This window comes from Oreochromis niloticus, linkage group LG1 (assembly GCF_001858045.2).
Source record: "Oreochromis niloticus isolate F11D_XX linkage group LG1, O_niloticus_UMD_NMBU, whole genome shotgun sequence".
NCBI lineage: Eukaryota > Metazoa > Chordata > Actinopteri > Cichliformes > Cichlidae > Oreochromis > Oreochromis niloticus.
In genome coordinates this window covers 31,374,223-31,400,833 of record NC_031965.2, presented here as the reverse complement: position 1 = coordinate 31,400,833, position 26,611 = coordinate 31,374,223, and the positions used below count along the sequence as shown (strand labels likewise).

Below are 26,611 nucleotides of genomic sequence, written 5' to 3'. Positions count from 1 at the left end.
GCCTGCTCAGACCCAGCTCTATTACTTAGGCCGGAACAAAGACTCAAGGGTAAGTGCCTACCTGAAGTAAATGTAGAAGCGTCCAGATTTATGGAGCTCAAATGTGTCAAAGAGGAGCTCTCTTATGTATGATGCATTGCTGATAAAGCTAATTATGATCCTTTTAGCAGCGCTACTGCTGCTGTGGCTTTGTCAACGTGGAGAACAGGTATGTTACCAAGTGTCCTCATGTTAAGTACCAGGAAGGAACAGGTGCCAAGCAGGGAGAAAGCAGTCAGAGACAGGTCTACCATGTTACTGAGCCGGGCTTAGTCTGTCCAGCCTCCTGTGGATGTATGAGTGAAATACTGCTACTACTAGCTGGGGAATAGGAAAGCATCTGTCACCCCTTTTAAATCCCCAAAGGAAAGTAAACCAGGTCCAGAGTTTCATTGGTAGTACTCACACAGCAGATGTCTTAAAGCAGTCCCAGGACATTCAAGCATTTAGGAAAGCACCTCTGTCTTAGCAATAATTAGCCCAAATGGATCTCTTTCTCCATTTCCCTCCTTGTCTCCTTGCCTTAGTCTCTTTTCAGGCACTGATATGAATAATGATCCAGAGGGTTAACAGCAGGTCACACAGAGCTCCATGTCTGCCACGTTATTCATTTGGTGCAATGAGAAATTGATCACATTATTGTGTTAAGAGGGACCTGATTCGTTATAATCAGCCCAGTATTGGCAGGACTGGCCCGCGGGCCCTACTATTACATTAGGAATGCTCAGGCAGCCATAGGTCAGCACCACTCAGACCATTTTACAACTTCACATCACCTCCCTGACCTTTTAATGACCACTGACAAAGACAAAAGAAAAGCAATATATGACAGACCAATATTAGCTGCCGGTTAAACTCCATGCATCTTCAGGGTAGAAGGCGATTTGCTAAAGGGACGGTTGTGTCCCCCACAATTATTTAAGTGTGTTTTCAGGCAACTAAACACAGTGCATGCGTGTGCAAGACTGCCCTACACACAACGCTCGTAGGCCATGACCTAAAAGCTATATTTCTGTCAAAAAGATTGACATTTATTGGGGAGGTCATGACAAAATTAGCAGAAAGTCAATCATTCAGCTATTTAAAAAATGTACAATTGTGAGTAGTGGGTGCTTTAAAACAGTTTCTTTGACTGTTTGCTCCATTTTCCAAATGAATGAAAAACTGTGTAAACGACCAGGTGCACTAACCCATTTCCCCCCGTGGTTACATCATGCCAGCTCATTAATCAAATGAGTCAGCTGCTCTGTTTGCACTGGGTCAGAATGTATTGGTTAGTGCTTGTTGATTTAACCATAACACCTCAGCACATAGAAAAGGCCTTGGATCTAAGATGTTCAACAAGACTTCATGATGTTTTATTTCATCAACAGCCACCAATCAGTTTATCATCTAGTGTGCTTCACTCAAAGCTGGTATGTGTGTAACTTTAATATTGTTAGTAGTTTATTACAGAGGTTGCTCCCTACACCTTGCTAAATAGTGGTTTTACAACATGTCAATGAGCTTGTGAAGTTAAACTTGCCCTTGCAGGAAGGGCAAATAAAGAGTAATCAGAATGGACACAGTGCATTTACATTAACAGTCTGATTTGGATTTTGATGGAAGACATTTGCCAGTCTGTTAATGTTGGCACATCTTTAAGCCTTGCAAAGTGAGAAAACCATCAGGATAAACATTTATGTCAAGCCTACCAATAATAGCTGTTTAAATAATGACCTTTTATTTTTATTGATGAAGTAACTCGTTTACACTGAAAAAAAGGGATTGGCCAGCTCTCGGATTTATGTAAGCATTTTGCGTGTATTTAACACAACTGCCTCATGCTTTAAAGTTAAGTGTAACTAGTGTAGAATCTACGTCATATGCAGAGAGGGTAGATTAAATTGTTCATATCATGTTCGAGTGAAGTATGTCAATAATATAGCAATGTTAAATCTCGCGACACCGCACTTTGGATCGTGGTTTCAGGAAGGCATCCATCTCAGTCAAGTTGAGCAACCGCCTTTACTTTTTTTGGTGTACCGAAAAGAAGTAAATTGGGTGGTTGTTACATTAAAAAAGTCTACCTTTTAATTTGAACACAAAAGGTTCGTGTTTCTATCTTGAATGTAATTAAATCATGTAGGATCTGTATGAAATTCAACTTAATTTGTTCTTGTTGAGATGACATGATACAATCTAGTAAGAGTGGTTAGTTGCTGGACTCATGAAATTAACAAGATCACATGAGATTTCAAAATCACTGAAGTCATAAGAGGCACACAACTACACACACACCACATGTATGCTATTGCTTTTTATTGTGGTGTAACCTATGAAGGACAAAAACGTAAAGAAAATTCTGCATCAAGCCTCTTTGATAAGCCTGGGTTTGTGGCATTGTGGTTAGTGCTGTTGCCTCACAGTAAGAAGGTCCTGGGTTCAAATCCACAATCTGGCGCAAGTGGTTGTTTGTTTCTTTGTGATAGACTTGTGAGCTCTCCAGGGTGTACCCTGCCTTGTAACCTATCACTTCAGGGTTATGCCCCAGCCCCAGTTATTGAATACTGTTGAAATAAAATGACAAAATTGTGTAGGATTAAAATATTCCAAGAGCTCAACTTACTTCATCTAAACATGTTCCAATTGCGTTTTCTGAACACAAAATGCACAAGTTTAGTGAACATGAATAAGTTGTGTTGATTTAACTCATTTGTTTAAGTTTCTGCCAAAGCAAAACATTTGTGTGCAACCAATGTCCACTATTGAATCAAGTAAATCCAACATGGCCTTTTTTTCAGTGTAAGAGCAAACCTAAATGACCAAGCTTTTACCTGTCTACAGCTTCAGTAACATTTAAACTAATTGCCTTTGCTTAGGTAAATATTAGATCTGTGCAAGAATAATGAATCCAGGGCCTAAAAACATTGTGGAATTAGACCTCGTTGGTCATGGCTTAAGGGCCATTTACAAAACTTGGGAGATGGCTTCTTTTTTTTCTTTTCTTTTTTTAATGCAAGCACCACGTCACAATGCAGATTTTGTTTTAAGTGCTTAATTTCTTGTCAAAGTTCCTAGCTATCATCATTTTCTTTAGTGGAGCCATTCTTTGAATGTAATTAGCATTTAAATCAAATGACACCACCATCGCCTGAGCAAAATATTTCAGTATGCTTTCCACCTCTGGAAAACACTTCTTACTCTCCCTGATGCCCGCTTTCATCCCCCAACTCCCCCCAGATCGCTACGGCTGTTTACAGTGAAAAACATCTGCATTGAAATTATTCCACTTCCTGAGGCTTGAATAAAATAAAGTCTCTACAAAACAACAACAGGAAGAGGGCCATTTTTACAATAGCTGTGTTTAAATACGTGCACGAATTTGGTGACGCCTGTGAGCACATACTGTGTCGGCTGTGTCGGGCTGATGCAAAATAGCACCCTATTTACACATTAGCAGACGAAAGTGAAGATGAAAATATCAGTCTGCTGATTTTTTTGTTTAGTTTTCACCGTAAACTGATGAAAATAATTTACATTTTCATCTGTCAGCCATAAACCAAAAATGTGTACTTTTTGGCTGCCTGTACTCTACACCACAATTTGTAAACTGTAGTAGATTGTTATACTTTATTTTGCATTAAATGACATTTTTACCTAGTGCACCACTACACTATTGCCTCATGTATTTATATTTTTAGTAAATCATAAGTATTTATTTGGACAGCAGGATGGGGGAAGTCTATTTGTCTCTTTTGGTTTTTGACTGTACTTCCCATGCAAAATCTGAAAGAGCACTACCTGGTTAATCATCAGCCAATAACAGCATTTGCCTCATCTTGGGGACACAAATGGGTTGCTCTTGGAATTTTCTCGCTTTTATGCACACTAAGCTATAGAGATTTTTTAAAAATCTGTAGCTTTCCATTTTTTAAGTGAAATACGAGTCGTTAAAGTTAGACAGTTTTGATCATTAAAAAAACTGATTTTTTTTAAAAAGTTCATAAAATTTGCACCTCATAAAAATTGCCTAACATTCTGCACAACTGAAAATTGCCCACTTAGGATTTAAAACTTTAAAGCTATTGTGCACATTGCTGTTAAATGCAGCGTACATATTTGACAACATTTCTTCTTTTTGTTCTTCCTCTAATTTCTTTCTAATTTAACCCCAAGACATTCAGCTTCAAATAGGAAATAGAAAAAGCTGCAATTTCTGGTTTAAACAATCCTTGTCACTCTCCATGCTGCTCGAAACCTGTTTAAAAATGTCTCAGCGTCACCCTGAAATGTTTACACAAGGAGTTGTGCATGCAGAATTAATCATACGGGCTTACAATTAAGACATTGAAGAATTTCCCTCAACATGAGATGAGGCTGGCAACCTCGTTCTCTCCCCTAACAGTAGCCTTGAGAAAGTGTGTGTACATAAACCTCCTGTGGTTACTCAAATGTTGTAAACTGTATAACTAAAGCTTAGGCCTCATTCATAAGCTGTTTACCTTGTCGATAAATCACGGCGTCCCTCGAGCGACAAGTAGTGACAGGACGCTGAAGAGAAGAAGGATGGATTTGAATTGTAAAACCTGAGCCAAAGTAAACCTGAATGGATAGAAGTCAGTTAACTCTGAAGGTTTTTGTGTTTGGGTTGTATTAGCTGTAACTAGAGAAATGGATACTTTAAGTCAGAGACAACAAACAATATTTATCTGTTCAAATAATTACATTAAAAATCCTGGTATGTGTTGGAGTACAGGAGAAAACGCAGTGCTGGCCAAAACAACACAGGTGTAGATTTAAGTCATTCAAAAAGTTTGTGGGCCCTCATCAGTATTAAACTGTTAGTGAGAGAATCTGAAAAAAAATTCAAAGTTGTACTTTAAGACAAATCACATTAAAAAGTGTTACAATTTGCTAAAAATTATTGACAAAAATAAATAATTAAAAAAATTATAAGAGTAATTATACTGTGTGTCCCTGCTGAATTTTTAGTCAATAACTGGTTACAAAAAAAAGAAAGAAAGAAAATTCAGACAGAAAACACACATTAAACTAAATAAAAAAACCCCCAAATAAACAGTTAAAAATGTTAAAAAAAAAAGTAACACACAAAAGAGAAACAAAAAAGAATGAAAAGAAAAAAACCCACAGACCTTTAATGTAACCCTTTACATGGAACCTGCTGTGACTATATACTGACTGCTTCATCAATAATCTGTAATCTTGGTAATCTAACCTTTTATCAGGCAATGAACCATATTTGGTAACTTTAGTGGACAAAAAACAGCCTCAATTTTGTTTTATACACACTTTTTGGAAAAAAGAAATTCACAGTAGCACATATATGATATCTTTATGGCCCTGGATTTGTAAGGGCAAAAAGTTGGACAAATAAAATAAGTCCTGTAATACAAGAATAGCACTAGAGTTAAAATTTATAATTTTCTAGTATTTTAATGAGTGTCTTATAAAGGGCTGAAGTAAAAATTCTGAAGCTGTCAAAGTATTGAAAGAAAAGTGCAATGCTTCTGCACAAATTTTGAAAAGTATGCATAAATAACACTAAAATGGGATTTAATTGTCCTGAATTGTAATTGTACTGAAACACATTACTTGAATAAATACACTCTACAATACCAGTAAATATAGCAAAAGCAGATTAATAATTAATCTCAACTTCAAATTTGACATCATTGCGTAAGGAAGATTCATGCATTACTTATTCAAGGGAACACACATTCACAGGCTTGCTTACTCATCATATTGAGCTGTACAAATGCCGTTTCTGTTGCCCCACCACTTTGTTTCACTGCATTACACTTGAATGCTCTCACTGTTAATCAAAGCACCTTCTCGTGGCTGTTTACGCTACAGCTTTTTATTCCAGCATCACTGCTGCGTTGCTCACACACTAATGGCTCTGTTGTTGCTTACTGCATCTCAGCTTGTCGCTTTTGTGTTGCCCAACACAAACAGTGTCATGTTGTTATTTATTTATTTAATTTTACCATTACTGCAACTTAGAAAGTGCTTTCAGTCAGATAGTGTGGAGCTGAAACAACAGGTTACGTGAGCTGTTTACAAGCTGCTGAAAGGGCCTAACAGGTTCCTCATAGGGGGAACTTTTCTTGCTAAGTGAGACAACAGATTACACTTTGGCACATTTCTCGAGAGACTGCAGCCTGCTCCCCACCACAGCGCCACATTCCTCATATCTGTGAGTAAGTGTTCACTTGATACCCTCTTCAAAAGGGTAGCACGGCAGACCTGCACCACATGTCGCGCACATAAGTGATGGATGACAATTTCAACAGGGTTTCATGTCTTTACATAGAAATCTATATGTTCAAAAATTTAACTTGAGCTACAGTATATTTTCTGCTACATTTGTCAGGAGACAGTATGTATTGTGCACTGCTGAATTAAGTGTATATTAAACTGTCAGTAACATAACTACACCCACGTCCAGTTATTGATGCACAACAGTATCATATCTCTTTGTATCCTTACACTGTGTCTCAATTACAACTCCAAGGAGAGGCACATGCTGTGACAGAAGCCAACACGGTCATGACACTGAACCTCTAAGCTACAGACAGTGTCAAGGGTCAATTTGTTTCTCTGAGGGTTTCCTCAGTCACCTTCAATACCTCCACCTTGGATCGATGATGCTTGACTCACTCTGAAAGTCAGTCGGTAAGCAGTGTGAAAGCAACTAGCAAACAGCAGTTTTGTAAAAAGAAAAGCCTCATTACAGGATACAAAAAGTCTACTCATCAATATTTCAGTAGCAGGTATCACTTCTTAAAGCTGTTTTTTGTGTGTGTTCAAAACAGATCTCACTTCAGGTTGTTCTTCTTACTTTGAGAGTAAATACTGACTAGGATTACTGTATTCCAATAATTTAGCCCATATAAATAAAATTATTTGCATTTTGTTCTATTATTTCATCTCCTGTACTTCAGCGGTACTTTCAAATGCTGTATCATCTATCCGTACATCCCAAGGGTATCAGTAAAACCTCTGAATAATATATTTAATATTATTTAAATATATAATATTTAAATATTATTTCAGTATAAAACATTTTCCATGTACTTATATGATTATTACCTTTAATTTGTCTTTTTCAAAATCGTTTTCAAACAAAACATATGCAATACATGTAACTATATCATAGTTGTAATAGCTTCTACGGGACCAAATCTCATGCAACTGGGAGCAAAGGACACAGTATTTTTGTTTTACTAGATGTGAACCTAATTTTAATAATGCTTTAAAATGTTATAACTTACAGCAAATTGCCCCAAATACCACTTAGCTATGAGTTGTGGACCACTGGAGGTCCCCAGACCCTACTTTAAGAACAATTGTCATTAAAAAAAACTGTATGTAAATAAATATACGATAACTAACCTATACTGTGTCAATTAATCCAGAGAGCATGTTAACAGAGAGGATGAAACGCAGCCTATAGTAGCAGTTATTAATATGGCATGTGAAAACAATTTACTACTTCCTGTACTAAATAGTGCCGTTGTATTGTTTTTCTCATAACACATGTTATTTAAGAACAAATGTAGGCCAAGTTCAACAGTAAATTACACTATGATAGAAAAAACTCCAGTGAGCTATATAATACATATGAAATGTAAATATTACTATATCTTTTCTATTTCTTTTTCCAACTGTGTAAACAAAACCATCAGAAATAACAGAGGTTGGTCTTTCATCTAATTGTAATGCTTTACCTAAAACAAAGGACACCTCTTGATTGCTTGCAAGTAAATTAAATATCTATTTATCCTTCAGATAAGCAAAGCAGTGTCATATTAATCCCTTGGTATATCTGAAATAATGATGTAAAATGAGCTGTTTCACAACTCTTCACAAAGCCTACTGCTAGTAGAAATGTATGGCCATGTATTATTCTTGCAATGAATATCTCCTTTTGGAAATCTGCCCCCCAGACTTTAGAAATTAACAACTGAAACCTCAGTGCAGCAGCCCTGCCGCTGTGTGTGTTTTACACCAGCAGTAATGCAGTTTTTACCTGGTAAGGTCACCCTGTAGTCCACTTCGAGTCTGGCAGAGTCGAGAAAGAAGATATCCAGTCCAATTTACGATGGGCCAGCCCAGTAAACCTGGAGTCAGTCTGCAAGTGAAGGGTGGAATAAAGGAGTTTCTCAGGTTTAGAAGGCCCAGCTGAAAGCACTAGAGCCCTGTCCCACTGAGAACTGTACCTCTCTAAATTACACTGACACTGCTCAATTAATCCAGGAGAATTGTTTCAACTATACAACACCCAGCTGGTCCATTTGCTATGAAGGTGTCCCTCCACAAAGAGCACAATTTAAGTTTGGAGGTCACAGTTCAGCATATGAAAGAATATTTTAGGAACAAATAAATATTTAAAATAAACACTTCATTTTAACTATGGATAAACAAGTTGAATTCCAGTCAGTGTTTATCTCTAAATACCTGTTATTGCAAATTATAGGATTATAGGAATTACTTAACAAGCAAAAGTGCTTACAAACACTCTTTCATTATGCATGATATCACTGAGAAAGTATGTAAGTGGAAACGACTAGTTTTACATTTTTGGTCATGGAACTCTATGGCGGCACATGGCCCCTTTGTCTGAGTGGGATTATCAGGAGCAAGCGCTCACAAAAGGAAATGCTTGTGGAGCTACAGTAACAGAAGGATAAAATCAGCCGTGTGATGATTGGGGTGACACATTTGTTTGGCTGTAATGAAAATAAGCCCATTGATGGTGCATTCAGTCATAGGCCTGAACCCCCCCGACTCCACATCCTGTCTCTTTATCCTTCATACAAGTGGCAGACAGATAGCGGCTCGGGGGATATTGCCGCAGCCACTGGGTGTTTGTGTGTGTGCAGAGCTGTCAACCTGTCACTTTGAATATACCGCTGATGTGTATGACAGAGTTGTCTGTGCTGCTTTCCACGAGCTGATCAGTTTATGTAAATCTGAAGACTTTAAGCACATTAAACACTACACATGACACGCTTTAAGAACAAGTTAATGCAGTGCTCTTTTTTGAAACTTTGTTACTGTGTTTGGTTTTGTGCTTTTCTCTCAATAGCGTTTGCTGATCTGACCGCAAATCCTCCTGATTATCAGACAGTCCAACTTATTTAAGTTCCGTTTTACTTACTCTAAATGAGCTACAATTTAATTCATAGCTGTTTTAGTATGAGGTTAAATGAATCACAGCACAGAAAACACACCCATGGAAAATAGTAGGTAGCACTCTGGCATAACTCTAACATGTGAGACATTGCAATTAAGTAAAAGTATAAATGACGCAGCCAAGTAGAGGTTTTGGGCCTTCTCACCATCTATATCACCACCTTCCTTTAAGCCACTGCAGAGGCCTACAGTGCAGATAAAACATAAGGCGCGATGGTAAATCCAAGGCCCCCTTGAAGTGTTTGATCTCCGGATAGCGTCTGTGAGTCACCCCTCTGTGTGTGTTTCAGACACTGGCAGTAAGAACACACATATACAACACATATCTCCACCAGGAACCTGCCCTCAGTGTACCACAGAAGCAACTGGATGACTTCAGACTCACTGTATCTAAATCTACACTGCACCACCAAAGCCCAGGGCTCAGACATGCCACACACAGGATTCAAATCTATGTCCGACATGCACATGTTCACACTGCCAAATGCAGCTGTTGTGTACAGACTACTGAAGTGGCTCAGAGAACATGATAAAGAAAGCAGCAGGCCTTTATCTGCAGTCCTTGATCTGGTCTGGTGCTCTTTGAGAAACAAATCTCTGCTTTTTGCATTGCTCATCCATATTGGAGCTTTACATCTCTTCCACTTATTCAAGAACACATAAATTGCGGCAGAATAAATATGCTGTGTAAAACTTCAAAAGAAACTTTAACAGAAACATTGTTTTTTTTCCAGATTTTTAAACAGCTTTTATAAAGAAAACATTTTGTCCATTGAGCCATCCATCTCCTGCTGCTTATCTGGAGCTGGATTGCAGGGGGAGAAGCCTAACAAGAGAAGCCCACATCGCCCTCTCCCCAGCCACCTCCTCCAGCTCGTATGGGGAAACACCACAGTGTCTCAAGGCCAGCTGAGAGATGTAATCTCTCCAGCATATCCTTGGTCTACCCTGGGGCTTGCTCCCGGTAGGACATACTCAGAATCATACACACACACACACACACACACACACACACACACATACACGCACACACACACACACAAAACTGATCATTCATCCCATGGCCTAGTGCCTCGTGCACTTGAAAATCCTTATGGTCAAACATGGTGTTTGCTATAAACTAACTGTGATTGGCACAGAGGTCCAATAAGAGAACAACACTGGGGTTTAGATCAGGCAGACTCTTCCTCCTGATCACACCATGCCAGATTTTACTGTCTTTACCAACATGAGTGTTGAATTCTCCCAGTTTGTGAATGGAGGTCCACGTGTGGCATCCTCCAGCACCTGGTGACTGAAAGAAGGTTGGGTACTCTAAAATGTCCTTTAGGACATAAGTGCAAAAGATGGTCAGGGCCTGCTCCCTGACCCAGAAGCACAGGGAAACAACCACTGGGGAAAACCCCAATGTACAGGCAGCAAACCGAGTTGATACAGTCATACCCAGATTGAAAGAGAGACTAGTACCTCTGTAGGAAACTGGTCCCATGACCCAAGCCATGCGTTGAGTTTGCCAAACTATAGCTAGCTGGTATCTCTCAGTCTCATGGACTAGCTCAGGTTTTTTCCCAATCAGATAGATCAGGGGTGGGCAACTCCAGGCCTCGAGGGCCGGTGTCCTGCAGGTTCTAGATGTGTCCTTAATCCAACACAGCTGATTCAAATGGCTAAATTACCCCAACAACATATCTTGTAGTTCCCCAGAGGCCTGGTAATGAACTAATCATTTAATTCAGGTGTTTTGACCCAGGGTGACATCTAAAACCTGCAGGACACCGACCCTCGAGGTTTGGAGTTGCCCACTCCTGAGATATGATGGATCCTTTTCATGTTATAGGAGGTAGTTTTCAACAACTGGGCATCAGACTGTCCATCTCCACTCTTTACTGCCACCTTAAACACATTTCACCCCACTGCTACAGCACCTTCTGCAGGTTGTGAGCCCACAACAGGGGTTGTCATCTTCTCTTCTGGCTGAACCCAACGGGGCCACAAGGGCTAAGACCCAGCCACCAGATTCTCTCCCTTAAGCTCCCTCCCCTGTCCTTATTCCAGGGTGTGCCCCAGCAACCCTGTGGTGGCAGGATATAGTAGTCACTTGGTCATTTCTTCATTGGAACTTTGTGAATCGTTTGTCATCTGACCCCTTACCCAGAATCAAATTGCCTTGGGAGGAACCTATCAGGGACAAAATCTATCAATAACCTAGTCCCTAAGATCACTGGGGCACACAAAACTCTTCACCACAGCAACATGGCGATTTAGGGACAGGAAAAAAATTGTTGTTTTCTGTCTACACAGGGGCTTTTAGTCTGGATTCTAAATAAGTAGCAAATTAGTAGCAATTTGCTACACAATTTTTTTTATTTATTGCCAGATAAATTCTGGTGAAACTGAAGGATGACTTTCCTTTCTAAAACAATGACCAGTGCTCACGGTAGAGAAAACGCCAGTGTTACCAAGAGACTAACACCAAGAGATTGGGGTTTGCATTCTGCCTCCTAGCCAGATTACCATGAAGGTGAGCTTTTTCTGATGTCAACCTAGTGTAGTGTGCCTAAACAAGACCAAACATTATTAGTAAGGTGGCAGATCAGATAGAAAGACTAATGCTTAAATATAAAAAAGTGCATAAGCACTGTTTTTTCTGATGGATATGATTGCTGTTTAATTAATAATCAGATTTAAAAACAAACAAACAATCAAAAATATAACACTGGAGCAAAATTATACGCTTTAAACTAAAGAATTATATAGTTAGCATTAGCATGAATCACTATCACAGCAAAAGAAAAGAACAGCATTTTTAGAAACTCTGAAGATGCAAAAACTTGGCATGAGAACTGAAATTAAAATAAAGTTATTATTAAACAATTTCAGCTGTTCACGGCTTTTCTGTTCACAAGCAGTTCAAAACCACAGCCCCCACTTCTCCACCCCCAAAATGTCTGGGAGCGCTCTGACATCGTGTTGGTGGTATTAGGTGTTACACAGGGGTCCATTTCCCTCTCAGTTGTCTGAGTGGAACACACCCGCTGTGGCAAGGCTCCCCCTCGACTCCATGTGTGACAGTAATTTTACACAGCCGGGGACCTTGGTCCCGGAGGTGGGCCATTAAAGTTCAGGTGAGGTTAATTACAGAGAATTGTTAAGCCTGCTGCTGTGCACTGGGCGGGTGGGAGGGATTTGACGCCTCCAACGCTGATTTCTGTGAGACACGGTTCTACCGGCTCCACGGGTGTTCAGCAGCCGATTTACACACAACACCTACAAAGTGCCAATCATTCACTGAAACAGCTCGAAATTAAAGCCCACAACACAGCCACATGAAAATACTACAGCTTGTTATTACACTCGACGTATAAATTACCACACACGCCATGCAATTCCCCACATGAAATACACAGAAATTGAATGTAACTACCTCTACATAAACAGCCAAATTTAGGAAAATTATTTTGCATAGAGAATGCAGTCTTTAATTTTGACCAAGAGGTTCTATTAAACCCGAAACAAGCCAAAAAACAGGAGCCGGAAAAAAGCAAGAAAAGAGCCTCTCGAAGATGCAGTCTGCTCTGTTTGAGTAAGGACGAGATTATATTGGATTAAAAGGGATTTTTGCATTGCAAATGAATGCACCTCAAATCAATAAGGCCTGTTCTACTCAATATACAAACTAATTAAGAGGTAATACAATCAAACCTGAATAAAATAGATTGTGCGGCTTCCTCAGAAAGAAATCCAATCAAACCTTTTTATGTGAAAAGATAAAATCTAAAGCGATCTTTCTTTGTACGAATAATGACCTCGGCTTTGTGTCCATTTAATAAGGAAAACTTGTCTTAAGAGGTTACGCTCAATGTGCATATTCTAATCAATATGAATTACATAGGGTTTTATCTATGTTATCTGCTCCAGACTGCTAAGCTAATTAATGTTTTATCGAGTGTTTTAACTCAATTATTTCGCAAAGTCAAAGGGGTTCAACACAATTTTCTATGAGCAGCCAGAACATTTTCTGTGGAGAGGAAGTAGTTGAGTTCTGCAGCCTTTAAAGGAGACACAACTGCTACAAAGCATGCTTTAACTTAAAAAAGTAGTCAATTCAAATGTATATATATAATATATGAATTTACAAGAGAAGTTCTGGTGCAAGTGGCTTTTGGCAAAGCATTTATTTGTTTGTTGAGCACCATTCCTCTCTGACACTTTGACATACATTTTGTGTTGGATTTTCCGGGTATCGTTGCTAAAGTTTGGATGATCCCCCCCTCCTCTTGCGCTTCATTCCAGCTGATTGCTCATTTTCTAATGTTAATGGTGCTAGGCTGGGGCTAGGGTTTCTCCCCTGTCAGCTGGCTACTGGGGCTGTGGGACGGATCTAATGGGCTCTGACAGAAGGGAACTGATCTCATTCAAAGGGGATTTGATATGTGGCATGAATGTGGTGACCCTCAATGGACATATTAATGACCGTTATCATTCACAGACTTTGTGCCATTCATAAAGCCCCTTTCTATTGGATGTGCCGGTGCTGCGCCAAATGCCATGACTTATGGATGAGCTAGCCATATATTGTTTTCACTGCCTTTTAGGTAACATGTCAAAGTGACTCAGAGCTTTGCTCCGGTGGCTGTGGCTGGCCGAACGGTTTGAGCAGCATAGGGCAGTAAATAATAACGTGGTGGGTGTTGTTTACAATTCAATTACAACCACATGCTGGCAGAGAAAAAGACAAAAGTCTGAAGTCACAGGAGACATTAGTGTGGAGTCACAATGTCAATATTTAGCTTCACCTCAACTGCTATTTATGACTGAGGTGTTTCTTCAAGCATGCAAAGTATTGTTTGTGCTCATTTCTTATTTTCACTGCCTCCAACCTAAAGTATGAAAAGTAGAAAAATAGAAAAACCAAAGGAAGGTTTTCTACAGTAACCGCTAATATTGATACACGTTTGCTTGCCAAAATGACCAGAAGAGGGAAAAAAAAGCCACTTAAGGAAAATTTGCAGCTTATGATATAAATGATGATAAACATAAAAGATTAATTATATCCACCAAGGTACTCATATCCTCCCAGCCAACCAAGACCATAATATCATGAGAAACATGGACCAAAGGAAGAGAAAAAAAAGGTTACAATCAACATGTGGACGCTTTTGAATAAACAAGTCTTAAAAAGGCAGAGAGCTGCTGGTGCACAAAATGGAGCAGCCACAATTAAATGTCTCCGGCAGGATGCTCATCAGAGTGTGGTTTTCCAAAAAATCCTAAACAAATCTAGAATGTCTATAAATGGGAGCACCAGGCTGAGAAAAGTCATATTCATCCATATAAGCATCTGGTGAAAAATGAAGATGACAGATTTCTCAGGGCAACCACTGCAGAAATATGTGGACGAGTGGCTGCAACTTGAGCTATTCTTCCTGGTACCTGGTTAAGATATCCGTCATGAACCCATGTAAACATCAAAAGAACAACAAATACATAATCCAAGGCTTATATGTTCAAGCATGCGGTATTAATCAACAATCAACGAAAAAATATCCATCAGCTGTCATGTGGATATTTTTTAATGCATTTCTGTCTTTTCTTTTTTTACATAATGAAAGCAAAATTAAAGTATGCCATGAAATGTGCATGTGTTCTGAAAAAGTAAAGCATACCATACAAGTGGTTACTATTACAAATTTATCATTAACCCCTAATTTTAGGGTTACTATGATTAATTATAAGCATATTCCAAGTGTTCTCTATTCCCCTATTTTCCCTGCATGCTCTATTAGCAGAGCTGAGGTGCAGCAGCAGCAGCAGCAGCAGCTTGGGAGGTGCTGGGAAGTGTTTCTTTCTTGACAGCTGCACAGGAAGTCACATCCCTCCACACGTCGAGGTGTCACCAGCATTATTTTAACATTTCCAATTTTAATCTCAGATTCCTGCCATGTGTCAACTTCAAAATAAAGTTCCGCTCCTGCATTCCCCTCTGCCTCCTAATAACAATCTGCCGTATGGAGATGCCACAGAGATGCCAGGTTGCACTCAGGTCCTTTGTTCTGCTCCTTTTACCCCCCCCACTGTTCTCAAAGGTTCATGAAACAAGATCCGTTTGAAGTATGTTTCAAAGCAAGATGCAATGTTCAAAAATGATTCAAAGCACATGATTTTAAACACATGACTGGGTTAAATGTACCATTTAATTACATGTTTACTATTAGGAATGGATTAAATATGGTTGATAGAGTAATAATAGTACTCTAATTAGCATCTGGCAGTGATGGAAAATATCAAGCGAGGTATTTTATTAACTTCTTATAGTTTTTCTATGTATTGTAACTCTATTAGATTTAGATATATATTAATAAGTTACTGTGAATTTATCATAGATTAAATTATAGAGCTACAAAATTAAAATTTTACTTAGATATTAATGAAAAAACTTTGAGAACAACCTCAAAATACATGCTAAATAAAATAAATAAAATAATAAAATATTGTGATATGTAATGAGTGCTTTTCCTTTCATCACTTTGGGGGGTAAATAAGTTACTTTACTTTTTATCAGATTTCTGATAAAACATGCATCTAAAGTGCAACTGTGTTGCATGTTTTCTCACAGAACTTTCACTGACAAAGAAAATTAAATATCATAAAGCAGCAAAACCTTCACCAACAAAGTGTTTGTCACACCAGACCTGAGGCAGCAGGACATTTTCGCCTGACTTCTTCCACAGCCTGGAAAATCCTCCCCACATTACGACCATTGTGAGAGCTACTTTGCTTTCACAGTCCAAAGATCAAAACAGCAGCCATGTTTTCAAGGAACAAATGTCTTACCAGCTGGGTTGGTGTGAACACAGATATAATGCTGACAGGAAGCCGAGGCAGTCACTTGTAGAGCCAATTATGGGCAGAGCTGTGGGGGCAGGTTTACAAACACTGCTTTTCTTGTGTCGCGCTACTCTGAGGTATATGATTAACTTCCTCACCAAAAGTATCCAGGCAGCGCAGAGTCTGCCCTCTTTGTAGGTGGCAAAGCTGGTGAGTCGTGGCACAGCACAGCCACCACTAGACTACCAAGAAAAACAAAAAGGAGGCTGCGCTCGAAAGCGTTAATTTTGTTGTTTTTATTACTAACTGTACATCCACGTGCTTTGACTTTTAATGGCTCTTCTTTAGGACCTATTTAACCATTTGGTTAGGTTTTACAGCATTGCTATCACAAGGAGAATGCAGGTTATAGGCCTCTCCTGAAGCCGCAGAGGCTTGGCGTTCTCCATTGGAGTCAGGAGGAATTCAAATTGACCCATCCGATGAAAATTCCTTTGCTTCTGGAGAACTAATTACAGGCCGTACTCATGAATGGAGGATGGAGGAGCAACTTAATTAACCAGTCTCCAGATTACCCTGTGTTATTCCACTGCTGCCTTCCCCCACCAAAATAATTTTCTAGACAATCGCAAGACTTTTCCTTAACAGTTGCTCTAAAATTAAAATTGAAAAAAAGAAAATCCCTGGTGTCCAATCAGTGAATCACCATAAGGAATGTCCACAGTATGTGCCTCCTCCCATGTGGCATTGTCGGGGTGGCAGAGCAGGGTTACCAGCAAACAACAGTCTTTTAACTATCCGTACTCTAGCAGCGCTCCTTCACTGTTGAATTTAAAAAGTTCCTTTCACCACATCTGCCCTATTTGTGCGGCCTTTTCTTCACCTGACTTGCTCATGAGATTTGCTTTATCTTAAAGGTCATTTCATTCAACTGGGCAACAAACAGAAGTGAATATAACCGTCCCCGATCTTTCCTTCGCAGAATTCATGCTTGAGTTGTCTCAAATAAAGAAGGTCCCTGCCAGCTAGAAGAAGGAGCTCACAATCTGGGCAGCTCTATAGAAAAGGTTCCCTGTATCATACAGTACCCCTTTACAGCTCTACATTTCCATTTAATGACACCCTACATATTAACCCTGGTCAGCATCCAATTACACAGAATAAGTGAATTATCTGCACCAGCATGCAATTTGAAAATGTTTTTTGTGCAATGCGGGGACAAGGGGGCGTACAGGGGCCCCTTTTTTTCATCAATCCGGGGTTCATTAAAGTGTGAGCCTGTGAGATATTTTGAATTAATTAACTCTAAATACAGGTGATCCTGCCCCCACCCCCCCTCCCCCCTTTTTTTTAACACAAAACCACCGAGATTCCCTGTCATGGAGTGTTCCAGGGGTATAGAATGACACAAACACAACTGATTTGATGAGCTTTCCTCCTCAGGCCAGCACTGAACCAAACAAACTAGCCAGACAACCAACAGAGCTGCATTCATATTTAATTACAGCCTGCTAACATCGCTGCTGGATAACATTACACTCAGAAAATAAAATGGGGAGATAATTGCTATAAAAACCATAGTGGGATAGTTATTTCTTCTTGTGTAACCTGGAAGATTCTGCATTTTTCATTTTGGACACACAAAGTGAACTTTTGATTATTGCATCCAAATCAGATAAATAGAGTCAGTAAGGTCAGCACACATCTTTCATTTAATGGCATGTAAATAATACCAGGTGGTGAATATTAAGTATCAAACGTAGGACACAGCACTCTGTGTCACATGACCCACCTCTGTGGGTGTAAAGTCACTGCTGGCCTCCCAGGCGACAAGCATGTATATGTGTGTGCTTGTTGTAGTGTGTGTATGTGCGTTATCATGGACACAAGAAGGAGGGTCGAATTAGCCGAGATGACCAGATGAGAGCTGGCTGAGTCCAGCCATGCCTTGTCAAGTTGTTGAATGCTGCTCTGTTCAGCCCTTCTGACTCATGGCGGAGCAAAGAAAGACACCAGCATGAAGTGGCAACCTCTAAAGCTGAAAAATAATGCCAATGTATTTGCACCAAAAACTGCAATTTCCTAAATGGCCACTTGAGGCAGTCACTAAAAGCAAGACTCCAAATGTTAAAATGACAAAGTTCATAGCAGAAATTTGGTCTCTGTAGCTAATTTCACTTTTAAAACAGTAAGAAGTGGTCTGATTAAAATGGCTTAAGACTTAAAGTAATGCATTGCCAGTGAGGTGGCTGCTGTAGCTAGCAGGTAGGTTACAACTAAATAGCTTTTTTAAAAAATCTAACATTTTTTAATTAATTAGACTAACAGCCCCCAGGATTTTGCACTCCAGTTTTAAAGAATGAAAATCTATTATTTCTATGTTACTGAGCACAAATTACAGGTTAGCTCTCCACGTCTGTGTTCCACCAATACAATGCAATAGATGAGAACGGCTTGCTAACCAAGTTAGCTGACAAAACAAAGCAATTTATGACATCAAGATGGCTGCATCCAGCTTGTGTATATAGTCATATACATGCATGTCTGTAGTCAGAGAGACTACCTTACCTGTTTCCCTGTTTCGCTCCATGCAATGCTAGTATAAGAAATCAAAAAGAAAATATATATTTATATCTATTTCTCTCTGTTGTTTGATAGTTGTACATTATCCATCTTTCTTAAGATGAGTAGTCAAGTTTAGATATATTGCCAAAGCAGAGAGTAAAACAAAGTAAGAATCAGGGTTTACCATCAGTCTCATCATTGCATTATGGCATTTGTACTGATTTTTAGCAATCACACTGACCGAGTTCCATCATAGACAGATAACAATATTCTTGTTTTCTTGGGTAACTGTCTACCCACTCCCCTTTTTTTCTTATTGTGCTGATTTTCTTTCATACACTTCATAACTGTTATAAATTCTGATGTCAAATATTACAGACCTAACTGAATACAGATGAGGCAGGTTTAAGGAAACACCATCACCTCCAAAAACAACAACAACAACAACAACAACATTAAAAGAGTTATTTGATCACAAAATAATCCCAATGCATCACAGACAGAAGGTAACAGTCGATCTGAAGGTGAAGGTTATCTTTTGTTCTTAGTAAATTAGCTACTCTGAGCTGCCTGACTGGTTAATATGGAGTATTTCTTAAGATAAGTAATAAGGGTGTGTCATCTGTTGTATTAAATTATTAACACTCTTTGTAACAAGCAAGTAGCTGACAGTTCATGTGACAGCTAACTGATACATTAGCAGTCTTACATTAGTGTTCTTATATATAAGTAAGATAACTGTCAGAAAGTGTTGGTATCCTCAATGTGGAAATAAGACGCTATGCACTAACATATTGCTCTACAATCATACAGAACTGTGACTTCACTTACAGCTGAGAGGTATGAGACAAATAAGCAAGCGCAGACACACATGCACACAATATACGTATGCACACACCTACTGAGCATCATAGTCTCTTGGCACACTGGCGCCTGTCACTCAGCGGGGTCCTGGAATATGCACCGAGCCATCGACAGGCGTCTGTGTCAATGCCTGACAAACCTCAAGGCACCAGGCTGTAATTGGAACGACTGGCCTAATCCTCAGATCAAGACAGACTCATTGACAACCTAAGCGGGCAGCAATCCCAACAGTGCCTTATTAGTGGAGCTGGCCTCTTCACTGGGGGCACTGATGTCATCGCTGCCTGCCAAAAGACGCTTTCTTGGCCATTTAACAAAAATGTTCAATAATGGAAGTTTGTTTTTATGTTTGCTCTACACTTTCATACACTTTCAGAACAACAACAGAATGGCTATATGCTTTTTCCCCTCTATATTTTAAGTTAATAACCGAGGAAGGCTCAGCAAAATATTCCTTATATGTCTTTCTAGGGTGGACTTTCTCTGGTATGATTATGGTGTGGAAAAAAATAACAAAAAATTGTAAATTCAATAAAAAAAATAATTAACTAATAAGGGGAAATAAAATCACCATCAAAATCACTATAATTGATAGTTTGACCTTTGCAGAATATGATTTTTTAAACATTTAATGTAACTCTGTTGGTGTAAAATCATGTTTAAAATGTAAACTATGCCAAACTCCTTAATGGAAAGATTTAGAGAATTTATGAAAGCGATGAAACTTCAGCCAGAATCTGCTTAGCTTAACCTGCAAGAAAAATAGAAATCATTAGAAATGCCTAGCCTTCTCGGTCCAAAGGTAACAAATTTGTTTACTTGCTCTTTTGAAGCTCAACTCCCTAACTAAATATTAACATATTACCTTATATATATTCATGTTTTTTGAGAACTTTCATTTGTTTACTGATTTGGCTGTGCTTATTTTAAAAAGAAAAAATTAGACGGCTTTGTTTCTTTGATATGCAGCTGACTTTAACATTCATTTTGGCTGCTGTTATACAGTTAATTACTAGGTACTGTGAAACACAGAAATTTTTGCCCATTTTCCTAAATTCTGCAGATTTGGGTATATTATTCATAATCCTGCATTGTCTTCCTCTTTGATTTTCGAAGGTTTACTGATAATCCTGTCCCTAACAAATATATTTAGACCAAAGCAGATAGAATGCTACCAGAGAAAAGTGAAACATCAGCTATGGCACATTACCCATCCAGAAATTTCACCTGTCTGCAGACCACCACACCTGCATCACTTGGACCAGACAGCTAGCATATAGGTTCTTCTGCTCCTTCATTCTCAGTAGGAACAACAGTGGGCCTCTCTTGGAATTGCCCTGTGTCCCTCTGCCTCACCTCCCAGAAGAGTAATCTGCTCTCTGATGGAGGGGAGCGTGTAGCAGAGGTCTGCTCTGACACCTTCTTGGCAGAGTCATAGAGCCTGGCTCCCAAACCAGTTCTCATAAGCCAAAATGAGCCAAAGCCTAAACCCCCCGACACAGTGTGTTCATTTGTGGCCCTTTCTGAGTGCCTGGAATCTCCTGTCAATGAGCATATCAGACAGTTTAACATGAACAGACACGTACAGTATGAGCACCCGAGATATAATGTGTTTGTGTGTGTTTTTACTGAATATCTTGCAGATAAGGTGTCACAACTGTGTGAATACAGCAGTAACAGACAAATAGAGTACAAGTGGAAAGCACATGCAAAGATTATTTATCCAGATACAACTATTATGTTTCAAATCATAATATGCTGCCAATGCTGAAATGGTCATCCGATATTGCAGTTACCTACTACAACTCATTTCAAAGAACACAAAGTGTACTTTCCTTTCAATGTGCTAAGTAGTCCTTGGCAAAGCTTAAGAGCCATCAACTTCATGCAGAGCATGACATGAGTGTTTCTGTGTCAGTGTGGATGTGTGTGTGTGTGTGTTTGTAGTTCCTGGCTTTTGTAAAGGCACCGGGAAGCTCGAGCCGTCCTCCCAGGCATGCCTGTGCAGTGTAACCAAGACTGACTGGCTGACCTCAGACTGTGTGGGCCCTTTAGCAGAAGATGAAGGAGCTTTTTCATTGACACAGGAACAGGAGGTATCGCCTTCCCTTTGCAACAGCTCTCATTCATGCCAGACACAATGCGTTATTATTGGTTTTGAATTGAAATGTTAATTTTGGGAACTGGGCAACTGGGTCTGAGAGCTTGTCCTGCTCATTTCTCATTTTTCACTTGGGTGAGGTGGTCTGTTTCAACGGGGGAGACTTAACCCTCAACTCTCCTTGTATTACAGCACCTTAGTTTAGCTACATAAGGGCTGAGGACACAAATGCAAACAGGCTAGAAGTTTCTACGTTTCACCTCTTAGACTGGCTGTTGAGCACTGCCCTTTCACACAAGAGCCAAAAGCCAACATGTCAAGAGGTGAAGCCTGCAAGACACCGGTCCATACCCACAGAGCATGCACTATTGATCCTGAGGCCGTAGAGGAAAAACCTGCTTTTTCAGGCCAGGTGGTGTGAGCAGGCAGGTCAGCACTCTGCCGCACAGCCTCACAGAAATGAGTGCATCAGCAGGCCCGGCAGATCTATATGACGGGAATTAAACAGCATAATCAAATTGTTTGCGCAACCATTTAGCATCTCATTCCCTCGCTGCCCTGGGCCAAACTGACCACTGGAGACTGGCCATCTACAGCAGTAACAAAGTAGGGCAATAACTAACGGCGATTAAAGGAATATTGATGGCCTGTGACACACAGCATCCTGAAAAATGCTATTTGGTCAAATAGCTGCAATAATTAAGTATATGAGGGTCAGTCAATTTTATCTGCTGCTTTTATTTGGATCGATTATTTAGTAAAATGGCCAAGCCTCAGAGAGCATTATTGCTGACTGGGGTGTTGATTTCTAGCGCAGGTGCTTCAGCCAAGTAACACAGTAGCAGCTCGCAGTGAAGAGTAAACACACAGTGTAACAAATATTACAGAATCATGGAGTGAATGATTCATAATGTATCTACTATCACTATAAAACATGTGGGCTGGAATTTTACATCATCTCTCAGTGTACAATTACACTCTGTCCTGTGACATTTTTGCCTTTAAAATCGCTGCATTCTGTCCTTTAATTTCAAAACACTCTTCCTGATAACTGAAACCTTTCTCACTTTTACCAGCACTGACAAGAAGCATGTAAGGCTGGTGCAAAATATTTCCACCACAGATTGATAAACATTAGCTGAAACCAAAAAAAATAATGAGTTTTGGCTGTGCAAGACCTTGGTGCTGTTAATATGATGCAGTGGTTAAAAATAAACTAGGCCATTTAGAGGCTTCTCTCTCAGTTGATTGATTAAACATTAACCTGCTGGATCTGGGATATTTCTTATTAATCACAGGTGGCAGAGAGTTAACTGAGCATGAGGACGCCGTGTATGCAAAGAGATCCACACGGGGGGCAGGCTATAAAAAACACTCACACAAACATTACTGTGTGCTTGAAATCACATAATCATAGCATATTCCATTTAGCGGATGCTTTAACCTGATGAGTGATTCATTTTTAGCACCGCGAGACCCAGTGGGTGTCAAACTAAGTCTAGTGGTGCAGTTGAGTTACCCACCCTCCCGCACACGCACATCTCCATATCAAACAGAACATTGTGGGAACATTGTGTGACCTAATGCATTTCTTATCTTACGTTAGATTACACATTTTACAGTTCCTGGCCCAGTAGATACACTATATAGCAGCCCCAGATCCCCTTAATGACAGTAAACTGGAGCAAAATCTCTATCAGACTTTCCTCATTTTCCCATGGCCAGCAATTGAGTAACAGAACCTATCACACACTCGAGTAATGTCGCTAATATTCAGCCACTGTTGCAGCCCTTTGCTTTGACCTAGCGTTGATGTGGGTGGTCAGTATTTACAACTCAAAACGTCTTGAATTTGAGACTAGCAGCACACTGAAACTGACTCCGAATAGTTTCGACTTTCCTGTTGTAACCCTGGGTGCCTTTTTTGTGCCCAATGAGCCTTTTATGAGAAAATTGACAAAGTAAATATCCTATCAGCTTTTCAGCTGATGAATAATGTACGCAGTGAGTGATGGAGTGTTTTAAACAAAAAAACTGCTTCAGGGTTGTCCCTGCACATCAGCTGTCATCTGTGATGCAGGTGGTGGCCCAGGCGTGGGGGCTTACGGCAGCACACAGGTGCCCTTTTCACTCCCAGGCCAAAAATGACAAATTCAATAAACTCAAGACATCTCTCCACTGCACCTATGGAATCAAACACACCTGACAAGCGGCTGAAGGGCTTCTTCCTAGTCTCTCTGACATTCCATCCTGACAACTTCTCAGTATCAATAACTTGTAGAATATCCATCTTACTAGCATGCTTTCACACTGTGAGAAAAAATAAGAATATGTGTCAGAGGTTGTGTGACTTGAGGTAAGACTGTGATGAGGAAACTGAATCTCCGAGATGACATTAACAGAGAGTGTCCCCTACTGTGTGTGTGTTTAAGCCCCAGAGCAGACAGACCTGGCTTGGGTTACCAACCGTAATTCTGATGGTGAAAGGGCCACAATCAGCCTACTTAATCTCAAAGCTGTTCTTTAAAACCAAAGAAAGACGATCTGTCTCTATTCTACTGTACAAAATAAGCGAACATGTGATTCATCTTAAATGGAAATGTACATTAAATTAAATTTGCCTCTAGGGGCAGGGAGGACAACCCGTGACCGCAGGTTTTTCTGTGATAACAAAAAAGGTACTTGTACTTCGTCAAAAGACCCAGTCTCATAAACCTACCCTGACCTTAAAGAACAAACCTAGACATCACATTTTAAGGAATTAGCATCACAATGCCCTAAATGTCTCCCCTGTAGTAAAAGCTCAGTAAAATGGCCTTGCAATTTTAGTGGTGATGATAAACTGGGAGACGCAGATAGCAGGATCACTGAGCGTGAGACAAACCCTTACTGTATGTTCATTAGCATCCGTGAAGGTTCCCATCTGACGAAGAGGGAAACGGAGTACTGAGGCCGTTCTGCAAGCATGAGTGTCTTATTAAAGAAAGGGCCAGGGAGCCTCAAATTTGGCGAGGCTGGTCCACGAAGAGCTCCCACCTGTTTGTCTGGGCACTCCTTTGACACAATAGGTCATGAAATGCAATATGGGCCTGTGCCTCTCTTTCTCACAACACAAAAGGCAAGGAGCGGATGAACTGCAAGATAAATGACCTTGACATTTGGAAAGTCTCCAGATTTCTGCGCTATAAAAATAAACCATGCAAAGAAAAACTCCAAAGCCTCATGAGCCCTGAGTAGAACTTACACATGGGCAGAAGTAAAAGAGCTGCCTTTCAGCGGATTAAAGTTTCTACTTAAACATCTTGATTGCTTCGCTAGCAGTGGCAGTGTAGAAAAGCAGTGGCAGAATGGAAAACCCAGAGCTAAAAAGTTGTGCTCCATGTTTGTACCTTCAATATGGAGGTCTTCCAAACAGCTGTGCACATGCTGCAGACAGCCTCCACTTTCCACAGGAAGTATGATGAGAACCACAGGAAGATAAAAACAGCCTGGAATGGCTTGAGGGAAATGACAACACAAATTAGACATTTACAAACATACTAGGAAACAGAAAAAACACCCTTTTGGGAAATTAGGGAGACAAACAGAAGCACATTAAACAGTCAATGGCGTATTACTTATTAATGATTTAGATTTGCTTTTTTAAAATTTCTACATCAGTATTTGTAGGTGAACATAGGAGTATGTTGTTATAGACAGTAGGCCTCTGAGCAGGTCAGTCACCTGAGTGACAGCATGGACAGGTGTGGAGGTGCATCCGGGGAGAGTGAACCACGGCTGCCTTACTATTGTTCTCAGTGGGTCTTTGATCTCCCGTAGGCCAGAACCTCAGTGGGGAGTCCAGGCTGGGCCCCAGGCTACGGTTTGTATCGACTCAGCAGGACTGACAGCACAAGGCGGAAGTGGGTGTGGGTGTGGGCGGGTGGGGACTCCAGCTTCCTAAGATCGCCTCTGTGCAGCTTCGTCTCAGCCTGACCTACACACTGAAGGGCGGTTGAGGGTACAGGAAAAAGAAACAACAGCTATTGAACAGATTTCAGTCCAACCACAGATTAAGAGTCAAAAATATATATTTTTTCTGACCTCTCAATTTACAATGAATGCATACATCAGATGATGCACAAAAACTTGAATCAGCCATGGAGGTCATTCTTTTCTCTTCATGTTTTCCTGTTTTACCCACACTTATGTATTATGAAATAAAGATGTTTTCCTGGTAAAAAAATATAATTTCCATAATGACAACTGTGTTAATTATACACAAGTGTGCATGAAAAGATTTCTGACACAACCAGAAAACAAGTGAGTTTATTTTTGCAGTGTGACAGCTGTGCACACAGCCTTTACTTAAGCCAACCCTATAATGAACTTTCAAGTGTACAGTAAGTGGACAGGAGTGGCTTACAGCTAAAGAGAGTAATGTTTCTTTCCTGATGGTTCCCATCCTCGCCAGACTCTGCAGCAAAAAGCCATCAAGCCATTTAGCTTGAATAAGGAAAAAGAAAAATAACCGTGAAACTAAAATAAAAACAAAGACAAACATGAGACGTAAAATAAATCCAAATGTGTGTGTGCATGACTGTGTGTCTAGCTGTAGAATTTGTGTTTACAGCATAATATTGTGTATATATTCTCAGTTGCCTGAAAGCAAAGTCTCAATGTAGCGGCAGAGCAGTTGACTAGACTCACAGTAAATTGTGACAGTGAGCAAGGCAGACTGGGACAGCCCCTCTTAGTCTGTAGCGATTGTGTTTCAGTGTGTTCGCCTGGCTCTTCCTGTGGTGCGGTGTGTTGTGGAGCAAAAAGCCACTGCTGGGAGCCACAGTGGAAGAGATCAATTGTACACATTCCTGCCACCTGAGATTCAAGTGTTTCTGTAATACTGCACAGCTCAATCGATACTTAAGCAAGGAGCTGAGAACCAAGAGCACAGTCCATGCTTAGTGGTGGGATGACTCACACAGAGATAAAGCATGTATTTACTCCTGTATATTTGTGCTCCCCAGCTGTGAG

At 40.0% G+C, this 26,611-nt stretch overlaps 1 long non-coding RNA gene across 1 annotated transcript in view; it reads right to left on the bottom strand.

Moving 5' to 3' along the window:
- The window catches only part of LOC109202623 (uncharacterized), a 43,860-nt gene that overhangs the window by 3,687 nt on the left and 13,562 nt on the right, over positions 1–26,611 (bottom strand). The window contains exons 2-4 of the long non-coding RNA XR_002062575.2: positions 25,322–25,581; positions 24,988–25,095; positions 8,075–8,176 (exon numbers count right to left, since the gene is read on the bottom strand). This is a non-coding gene — a long non-coding RNA (uncharacterized LOC109202623). The remainder of the gene's footprint in view (positions 1–8,074; positions 8,177–24,987; positions 25,096–25,321; positions 25,582–26,611) is intronic.